Genomic DNA, 11,028 nt, shown 5'->3' with positions numbered 1-11,028 from the left:
CCATCCATCCACCCATCCATCCATCCATCTACATACCCATCCATCCACCCATCCATCCATCCATCCATCCATCCACTCATCTATCCTTCCATCCACACACCCATCAATCCACCCATCCACCTACCCATCCATCCATTCACTCACCCACCCATCCATCCAGCCATCCCCTCTTGCCCGGTGTGCCAGGCCCTGGAGATACAGCCATGAACAAGAGAAACGCAGCCCCTCTCCTCATGCACCTGGAAGACAGCCATTAAATAATTGCACTAAACAAGATGCTGCGGGACAGTGCTGTGCTCTGGAGAAGGCAGCCTTCTGGAATAACGCTCACGATCGAGAAGACAGATGAGGTTTCAGCGCAATAAGACAGGAGTGATGGAGCAGCAGGGCTGCCTGTCTTTGGGGGACACCACCTGGGAGCTGACCTCAGTGCTGGCCTTGCCCCCCCCCCCCCACACCTGCACAAGAAATGGAGGGACAGACAGAGCACAGCAGAGGGGCGCGGGAAGGATGCGGGGTGGTCATCGCAGGAGGCGAGTCCAGGGTCCAGCTCCGAGGCCCCGCCCTTGGGAGGGGACAAGTGAACAAGATCAGAGCGGTGCACACTGCACGTGGGCCGTAGTCTGTCGCTGGGCCTGCAGGACCAGACAACGTTCTCTGGGGCTCTGGCTGCGGCTGGACCGTGTTGCTCTCCCCTCCCTCGCACGGTAGTGGAGATGCTCGGACAATGTCAGCACACGCTGGTTAATGCTCCTGGAGGGTCTGCCTGTGCCCGCTGTGTGTGCTGTGGACATAGTCACTCATCAGATGCTCGCAGCAGCCTGTGGGGCTGGGGCTACCGTCGCCCCCTAAACAGGCGAGGCCCCGGGCACAGAGCAGTGAAGTAGCTTCCTAAAGTCACACAGCTGTGGCAGAACCTAGTGAGGTGCTTCGAGCCGGGCTTACACTGGAGGGGCCGTGGGACAGGGTCGCCCAGAGGTACTAAGTCACACCTCCCATGGGACTGCCCTAAGGAGTGCCCCAGCTGCCAGCTCAGCTTTTAGCACAAGGTGCCCGGAACCATGAAGGACCACCAAGGACAATAAGCCCTCTGAGCACACTCTTGGGGGGGCGGGGAGGGGCGAGGTCGAGGCTGCTTGCCCTCTTCAGGGAGAAAAGAGAATAGTGGCTGAGAGCTGGACGGTGGAGCCAGTCTCCCAGGTTCGAATCCTAACTCTGCCTTTTTATGAGCTGTGTGACCTTGGGCAAGTTACTTGACCTCTCTGGGCCTCGTTTTTCTCATCTATAAAATAAGAACAGCAATAGTGCCTACCTTCAGGTTGCTGTGAGGGTAAATGGGACAAGGCAGGGCAGGAGCTAAGGATTGTCACAGTTCTTGTTATCAGCTGGGAGGCTGTGGGCGGGTTCCTCTGTTCCCGTAAGCCCTATTTTGGTCTCTCATGTGATGGGAATAAACCCAGCATGGAGCTCACATGTGAAAAAGGCTCAGCGAAGTGGAGAGCCCCAAGCAGCCTCGAGGGGTGGGTATTTCCAGGCAGGGGCACCGGGTCCTGGGAGCGCTGGGGAGCCGGCGGGATGCGCCTGGATTGGACGAGGCAACTGAGGGAGAGCACGGCTTTCTCCCAGGGCGCAGTGTCCCCCTGCTGACCTGGCCGAGCGGCCGGCAGCCCGGGGCCTGGAGCACCGAGGACGCCAGGGCAGCTCCGGGCCTCACCTGCGCGTGAGACAGCAGAGCTGCCGGGATTTTTTTTTTTTTTTAAAGATCCTATATTTGTTTATGTTTATATATATGATTTTTAGTTAGGCTTCTGGAGGTGTCATGTACTAACGGTAAAGTCCCGCCTTTGGGTGCCCAGTTCTACGCGTTTTGACAAATGCACCCAGCTGTGTAACCGTCAGTCAAGACACAGAACAGTTCATGCCCCGCCCCCCCAGATTCTCTCGTCTCAGCCTCGAAGCGTCTCTGAATTCCAGCTCCAGGAGAGGACGGCCCCCTCGGCAGGGGGCGGACGGAGACAGGCGCCGTCTCTGAGCTGCGGCCAGGCCCGCTGGGCATCTGCTCCTCTGGCTGAGGGCACTGGCTGAGGAGGACCCACAGGCTGAGCACGGGCCGTGCTGGGTGGGAGGCGAATGTCCCAACCCGGGGAGCAGCGGGAGGCTGGCTCCCTCCTCCCCAGCTGGCTCTCGGCTGACCGGGGATCTCAGGGCCTGCGGCCTCACGGGGACCACGGGCAAGGCGGCAGCTGGGTATGCCTGGCCCTGGTCTGGCTGCCTCTTTGAGCGCAGCCCTCGGGCATCCAGGAATCCCCTGCAGGGCTGGCACGGCCTGGGTGCTGGGCAGCTGTGCAGGGCCCCACAGCTCTGCCCACACAGGGGCCCCCAGGGGCACCCAGTGAAGGCAACTTTCTAGAAGGAGGTAGGTGGTACAGAGGTAGCTCCCATCACTTTGTGCCTTGAAGAGCCCTCTCGGGCCGGCCTGACTCCTCCCAGACCCTGTTTTACGTGCTGAGATGGAAAATATCTGGATTGGAATCTTGGTCCTACCTATAATTTATGTGGTATTGGGCAAATCCCCCAGCTATGCTGTGCCTCCATTGATTAGGAAAAACAGCCGCTTACACTCTGACACCCAATGATTATTTTAAGATACATCTTGATTTCAAAGATGTCAAAATTGAAAACATGGTGTCTCTTAGAACTGCTAGACTTTGCCATCCTGAACTTTGCTGTTCTGAGTGCTGGCTTTTCAGTCTGCACTTTGTTGCTTCATGGTCTCAAAATGGCTGCTAAGCACCATGTTTTCACCATCATCCCCATAAGGAAGGATGAAAAGAGCCAGCCCGGTAGTTGGTGTAGGGTGTGGGGAGGACGCAAGATCTTTTCTAGAAGTTACTCAGCAGACCTGCTCTTATCTATCATCAACCGGAAGTGGGTCATACAGCTGCTGCTACAGCAATGCAAGCTGGGAAAGGATCCGGCAAAGGGGATTGGGACAATTGTAAATGGCTTCGAACAATCATTTTCAGCCTCTGTCTTGGGCATCGTGATGCTCCACCCCGAATGGGAGCCCTGATAGCAAGGCCAAAGAGAGGCAGCTGCTGGGTAGGCAGATCTCAGACCCGGCCACCGAGGGGACCTTGAGAACTCAGCTGACCCGGCTTCGCACTGAGCCCTTTGATCTGTTTGTTTACTAGACGGTCCTCCAGCCTCAACTCTAACTCCTCTGACGGGGGACTCGGAGCTCTGTGAGCCGGCTCCCCGCCTTTCCACCCGCTGAGTTGTTGAAACGCTCGCTTGTGTCAGACTGAGCCAAACGCCTCCTCCGTCAGCGCTGGCTGTCCCCAGGGCCCGGGCTGGGGGATCTCCCTTTCCAGTAAGCGGCCCCACACGTTTTGAAGAAGAGCTCCTCCTCCCACTGCCCCCTCTGGTGCCCGCGCACCTCCAGCGCCTCTGACCTGATCCTCTTCTTTTTCACATCCTGCCGGACGTTATTCCTAAAGGCACTGGTCTTTTGGGGCTTCCGATTAAGCAAATCATTTCAGCCGTTCTTTCCCTAGAGTTCACTTTTGCCAGACATTGCCCTCCATCCTAGGGAGATAGTGGTGAACGAGACAGACCTTCCTCCGTCTGAGCTCACTCGAGAACCACTTGTACGCGTACCCTCCTCCAGGGAGCTTTCCCTGATTTCTGGATCGGTCTGGGGTCCCTCCTCTGGGCTCCCATAGCCCCCGGGCCCCTCTGCCAAGGCACTCAGCACCCTCTTGATCTCCCTCTGTCTCCTGCCCTGGACCAGGAGCCCTGAAGGGCAGGGGCTGTGTGTTGGTCACTGTGGTTGTGCCCAGCCCGGAGCTGGCACGTGATAGGTGCTTGGCTCTGGCTGTTTCCTTGATGGATGAAAAGTTACAAAGAAGAATGGGGAGGAAGGGGGCTTGTTGGCCATTTCTGGAGGGGAGGAGAGTGCTGGTAGTGTTAGCCCCTGCACGGGCTGGCCTCCATGCTCTCCTTCTCGCTGTCCACCTCGGAGCTGCAGGCGGAGGGGCCTGGTGCACCTCTGGCCCCCGAGCACCATGGCAAAGGGCAAACGGCTTACTTTGCACAGACTTGGGCTCCTGGCTCAGCCACTTGCTGAGTGTCCTTGGGCGAGTGACTTGACCTCTCTGAATCTCAGTTTCCTTATTTATAAAATGGAAACATTAGCAGTTTCTGCATCGGGTTATTGTGAGTGAAGGGGTGAAGGAGTTCAGAACCCAGCACACAGTAGGTATGCCACAGACTTCAGTTCTCGCCACCCACCGCTTGGGGCTCTGCCAGCCTTTCCCCTTTGTTTGGGGCTGGAGGACGGTGGTGGGGGCTGGGGGAGGGGAGATCAGGCAGCTTGGAATACCCACTGGCTTTGAAGAAAGTTGGGTTTGGCATTCCCACGTGGGAAATCCCAGGGGACCAGGAGAAATCTGGGAAATGACCTGTGTGGGACCCAGGACAACCATCCCAGGCCACAAGGCTTGGTTTCCCAGGCCAGCTGGGCACATGCCGATTGATCAGCGTCTCCCGCTCCCTCAAACCACACACGTGACAGGAGATGCAGCTGACGTCCAGAGAGGTCAAGTGACTGGCCCAAGGTTCACACAGCAGCTCATCCCAGATCGCCAGATTCATGGCCCAGGTTTTTTTTTTTTTTGGCCTCCTCCTTACCCAAGAATGTCCCCTTAAGGGTCTCTCATTGGGGACAACCAGGACATGAGTCACTTTTCTATTCCCCTGGTGACACAGAGCTGCCACCTCCAGCCCATTCTCTCAGCCGCACTGGAGGCCTGTGGGAGAGGGGAAAGAGGCCTGTGGGCACAGACGCTCCAGAAATGGGGTGTCCTTTATCCCTCCGTTGCGCCATGCCCTCGCCCCTCCACGCCCGTGCACGTGCAGGTCCCTCCGAGCTGCCAGGCAGGGTGGCGGCTCCAGCACGCCCTCCCAGGGGCTCCAGGAGGCCGCCGCTGAGCTGCCGGACGGGAGGCCAGTTACTCGTCTGCTGCCCTTGCTGGGCTCTGATCTCCTTGAGGGCAAGTGCGTTATTGTCATTCATACCATCTTGAGAGTGGCTACACCCTGCTGGTCACTGTGCCCATTGAACCTCTGAGGAATAGGTGACCTGCCCGGGGCCCCCCAGCCTGATGCCTGCTGATAATGACTAACACTTCCGAGGTTCTAACCACACGCCAGACACAATTCCCAGCACTTAAGATGTCCTAACTTGTTTCCTTGGTACAACAACTCTGTGAGGCAGGAACCATTATTGTCCCCATCTCCCCGATGGGAAGACTGAGGCCACGGAGGAGCCATTCCTTGCCTGAAGTCACACAGACAACAAGCGACAGAGGCAGGATACAAACCAGGTTCTTACCCAGGATGCCCTCCGTCCCTCTCATGCTGCGGACATCCCTCAGCGATGCTGAGGCTGAGCGTGGACCAGCAGGTGGGGAGAGGAGAGCCGGGTGTCAGCCTTATGGGTCACGGCGAGGGAGTTGGCGTGAAGGGCTGCGGGGGGATGAGCCCTGGGTGGGAGGGAGCCTTGGCCGCCCCTCAGAGCACAGGGCAACAGTCTCTCCTCCTTCGGTCCTGGCTGGGTGCCGCGAATATAAAGGTGTGGGGCCAGAGGGAAGGGAAGAAGCTTCCTTTCTGCCCAGCATGGGCTCAGCTCCAGACCTTCCTGCTCTCCATGGGTTTCAAGAACCCGAGTGATGGAGGACACGGCAAAGGGCGGGTGGAACACCTGCCTCCTTGGAGCCTCCTCCAGGTTCCGGCTGCCACCCCACTGTGGACCACCTCAGCCCAGCGGGCCGGGAGCAAAAGGAGAGCATGCGTTTGGGAATCGGGCACCAGTCTCCATCCAGCTCTCCCCACCCAGGGCCGGAGAGCACAGTGGTTAGGAGAGGGGGCGCTGGAGTCTGCTGTCTTGCTTTCAGTTCCAGCTCTGCCACTTGCACAAGCGACCTTCCTGGAGAGGAGGACCTGGGGTGATCACAAAGGGAGAGTCAGAGCTGCCTGGGTAAGGATGGAGGGAAGGACACAGGCAGGGGAGTCCAGTGGGAGGTGGCACTGGATGAAGGCAGGAGCCCTTCTTGAAAGCCTGTGTGCCAAGGCCAGCGGGTCTGACCTTGTCCTGTGGACAGTGGGAGCCACTGCAGGTTCTATACAGGGGAGAGGCTGTCAGGGGAGAATCTAATCCCCGTAAATTCTGCCTGAGACTTTGAACATATGTCTCCCCCATCCTCTGTCAGAGGAGGCAGCTGGCCCTTTGGTCCTTAGGTCCCATCTAGTTCCTGCGTGGAGTCAGGAGGCGGGGCTTGGGCGTGGGCTCAGCAGCAGCGCTGCTCACCTTGATGTGAGCTTGTGGGCACAGGAAGACCCTGGTCCCCACATCACTTCCAATGCAGGTGCCACAGGGCCAGAGATTCCTCCTTTGGGGCTAAGACGTCTGGACCTCACCCTGACCTGCCTCCTTCACTCCCAGCCACACTTGGGCCTCGCTGGTCCTGCATCGCCCCTGTGCCCCGTGATGCATCCTGGGGAGGGACCGGTCTGTTGAGTCCTGGTTGAGTGCATGCAGCGGGAGGCCGGGGTGCGGAGCAGGGCAGGGGAGCTCGAGGACAGGGGCAGACCAGACCCGGCTCTGCAGAAGGCAGGCAGGCCCTGGATCCGGATCCGCTGTCAGCACCAGACAGGGCAGAGGGGAAGAGAGGAGAGAGGGACGCAGGAGGTGAGAGAGCACTGGGGGGCTGGTGGACAAATTTTTTTTTAACTTCATGAAAATATTTATTTGACCTATTTTACTCTTTTTTTCCTTTTGAAAATAATGTTCGTAATTCTGTGGACATACTTAATTGAAAATAAGAGAAAAACCATATGACAACACAGAGATAAAGAACCCCAACCAAGATGCATTCATTAGTGTGGATGGCTAAGCCCAGATTGTGCGGAATTGCTCTAAACCCTTGAGAATGTCCAAGGGGCTAGGCTTGGCAATGGAGCGCGAATCTGTAGACAAAGTAGGAGGAAACGGCGCATTTAGCTTTTCTCCTGCCTCGTCACAGGAGCCGTGTATCTGCTGTGAAACCCCGGGCGCCCTCCTCTTCTGAGGCTCTGGGATTTCAAACGCGCCAGGAGCTATCACATTATTTTTTTCCTTCGAGTGAAAATTGTTTCTTTGACCACCTACTGTGCATTCCACAGGTATGTGGGAAAAATGCATTTTTAATTTGGGTTATTATTTGACGTTTTATTATGGAAATTACCAAACATACTCAAAGGAGAGAGGACAGTGTCCTAAACTGCACGAACCCGTCACGCAGCTTCCCCAGTCTAGTTTCATCCCCCGCCTCCCTCTGTCCGTCCCGGGTGGGGTGTCCTTTCTTCTATACACAGGAAGGCGCTGGAGCGTGGAGATGCCCAGTGTCCTGTTTGCATCTCCTTGGAGCTCCCTGTGGGTGGATGGAGGGTGGCCTGGAAGAAGCAGCTGAGTTTCAGGTGTGGGTTGACGCTGTCTGGACACCAGGTACCCAGCGAGCAGGGGAGGCCATGAGAAGGTGACCCCCCGGGGCACTTGCTGAAGTATTGGGGACCCCTGGCACCTCCCTTGGGCCTGGAGCCTGGAGGGGGCGGCAGGGGGATCAAGATTATTGTACTGAGATGACATTTAGCTGGGTGATCACTAGAGTCACAGACCCCTGGGCTGTCAGAGCCGGAGGGCCCCTCGGCCACCACCCAATGTGTCCTTTCGATGGACAGAGGACAAAACCGAGGCCCAGGAGGGGAATTTTGCTGAAGGCCACACAGCAAATCAGGGCCACGCAAGAATGCAGGCAGCTGGCTGTTTCCTGCCTGGTGCCCATGCAGCATTTATGGAGCCCCTGCTACATACACAGCGCTGGCAGGTGCCCGTGTCCTCCACAGCTTCACTCATACTGCAAGGGGGCTCCTGGGTGCAGCGTCTCCAGCTGCCTGTTCTCTTGGGAGTGGTCTGGGGACCCCGAGGCCTCGTCCCCAACCCTGGGCATCCCACGGGGGCCCCGCAGCCTAGCTGAGGGCTTCTCAGGGAGAGTGTCCCTGAGCAGATCCTCGCCCAGCAAGCCGCTCCTGCGAAGCCAGCCCTGTTTTTTCTCTCCCACACAAACACATTCTGTGTTGCTTTTTCCTTAAATTCTCGGACCCTCCTCTTCCCTCTTTATCAACCCACACTCACCCTCCTTCCCTCCTCCTTTTCTCATAAATTCTGCCCCCTGGGACTTTCTGCCAAGAGGTTGAATAAACAGGAAGGGAGAGAGAGCATAAATCACGGCCGGGGCCCCGGACAGACTCTGGGAAGCTTCCCGACTCTGGAGAGAAAGCAGCGGGGTGGCCTCTGCCTTGGGAACCGCAGCCCCGTGTCTGCAGGGCCTGGAGGGCTGTGGGGAAGGGGCCTGATGAGCAGTAAGGGACAGTGCTATCTGGGGTCACCATCAGGCTGGGGACCAACCCCGGGACCCTCGGCGGGAGGCACGGAGAGAGCCTGGGCCGGGAGTCTGGTTCTGCTGTGTGACCCTGGGCAAACCTCATCCCCCCTCTGAGCTTCAGTCTCCCCATCTGTAAAAAGAGGGGCTGATTTAGATGGCTGGGAGGGGCTCTTCCAGCCCTGATGCTGTAAGATTCTGAGGCGTTAATTAACCTTCATACCACATAGGGGGCTCTGGAGGGCTGGGGCTCGCTAAGCTGCCCTGATGGTGGATGTCATGCAGACCCCCAGCTTTCCTCCCCTAGAGAGCCTCGGCTGGAGCCCCCAGGCGCCCTGGGACATCCCGGGGGTGGGGGGCTGGGAGGAGGGTGGGAGGAAGCAGCCCTAGCTGCAGGTCCTCAGCTGCAGGCCCTCAGCTCAGAGCTGGCTCCGGCTGAAACCCCCACCCCACGGGCTCCTCCGGCCCCCCAGGTGAGCCGGGACCCCAGGACCCCAGGCTTGGCTTCTGGTTGGCAGCAGGGGCTGCCAACATCGCCCCTCATTGAAGGGACAGGCCGGGGACTTTGGGAAAACAGCCACAAACACGTGGGTGGCGGAGGGAGAGGAAGAGCCGATGGAGAAGGAGGGAAAGAGTGGAGAAGGCACGTGGGGTCTGGGAGAGTCCGGGCCGCCCGCTGTGCGCGCGCACGTGCATGGCGCGCTCTCCTCCGATCAGCCGCATCTCGGCCTGTCTGTGAACACGGGTGCGTGCACGCTTAGGCGTCGTTCTGTGATTCCGTCTCCGCGTCCCTGGGGGGATGGTGAGAGCCTGTATGGCTCTGGGGGCAGCTGGACACCTTGAGAGTGTTTCCCCAAGACTGTGTGGGAACGTCCTGGCCACCGTCGGAGCTCGGTGAGCTCAGTGACAGCGCTCGCCTGGAGGTCAGGAGACCCCGCTTGGGACCTGCCACAGACTCGCTGGGCGGCCCTGGGGGAGCCCCTGCCTGTCTCTGGCTTGAGAAGCCTCGGTGGCAAATGACAAGCGCGGCCAGCTGTCGCCGAGCGGTTGCGGCGTGGCGCCGATTCTGAGCAGGGTGCAGGTCAGAGCCGGCCCCGCGGCGTGGCCTGTGACCATGTCCACGGTGCAGACCTGGAACCGCGCAGCCCAGCGAGTGGAGGCCCCGCGGCTGCAGCGCGAGCTCTCAACCAGGATGTGCCGGTGCCCCTGCCCCGGGGGCGGGGTGGGACCATGTCAGGGATGCTCGGAGGTCGGGAGGTTCCGGCGCAGCTCGGCAGCCCTGTCTCCTCCCTGAGCGCGGCCGGCCGGGGTTGGCTGGGGTGTGACTCCCATCCCTTGAGTCCTGCGCTGGGTTGATCTGTAAGGGCTTTTGGGGTTCCAGGATGCTCAGGCTGGTGTCTGAAACATACAGTCCAGAGCAATAAATGTCACAGGAGGAAGGGTGACAGCGGGCTGCAGAGGGAAGAGACCGGGACATTCCGAACTGAATCTCCCTCTCTCTGGGGACCCCAAGGGCTGATTCACCCCAAGCATCCCAGAACCGTCAGCCATGCTGTCCTCCAGGACGCAGCTCTGGCCAGCAGTGGAATCTCCACTCCCTGCAGTCTGAGGGCTGGTCATGATGTGAGGGAGTTTCGGCACTGCTTTTCGAGAAGGGAACACATTATCTTTCTATCCTCCTCTCCTCTGTCCCTGGACAGCCTGGCTCAGTCAGAGGAGGAGGAGGCCGAGGAGGCCGGGCAGCTGCGGCTGGTCGGTGACACAAGTGGGGAGACAGAATCGCCTGGCTTTTCCATTTCTGGACACAGACACAGTCATAAAGCTGAGCAAACCCAGACCTCGCCCTGGTCCCTGGCGGCCGCACCCCTGTCTGCTGCGTGAGGCCGGGGGTGCAGACCCAGGGGAGGGGGTCAGCCACTGTCCTGAAGTGAGTGCTCAGGCTGCTGACCCCTGGAGCCAGCACAGAGCCCCGAAGGGCTTGCTGGGTGCTGGCTGCCCTGGGAGAGGGTTTGTCGGCCCCTGTGTGGGTGCTGAGGGCAGAGAAGGGGCAGACACGGTCCCAACCCAGGAGGAGACGTGCTCTGGAGGCAGTGACAGCAAATGGGCAAAGGAGTGAAACAGGGAGGCCAGCATGGAGGTGGCCCCGGGGACATCAGAGCTCGAGGGGCTGGAGGGGGATTTGGGAATCCCATTCCCCAGGCAGCCAGAGGCAGGGAGCTTCCCAAGGCAGAAATCCACTCCCCGGCGTAAATGTTCTCAGCGGCGCCCCTTAAAATGGAACCCAAACTCCTCATTGGCCCTACAACCTGCCTCTCCCCTCTCTCCATCCCCTCGAACATGCTAAACTGTTTCCCACCTCAGGGCCTTTGCCCAGGTCATTCCACTACCTGGAAATCTCCCCACCCTGCACTGTGTACTCATTCAGGGCTCTACTTAAAAGCCACCTCCTCCAAGAGGCCTTCCTTGACTACTCTCCCTAAAGGGGTCACCTGGCCTTCTCTGTCTCAGCACCCTACTGTTTAACGTGTAGAACTTATCACAATGTGTG

Source organism: Equus quagga, chromosome 19 (genome assembly GCF_021613505.1).
Source record: "Equus quagga isolate Etosha38 chromosome 19, UCLA_HA_Equagga_1.0, whole genome shotgun sequence".
NCBI lineage: Eukaryota > Metazoa > Chordata > Mammalia > Perissodactyla > Equidae > Equus > Equus quagga.
This window is presented reverse-complemented; position numbering follows the sequence as displayed.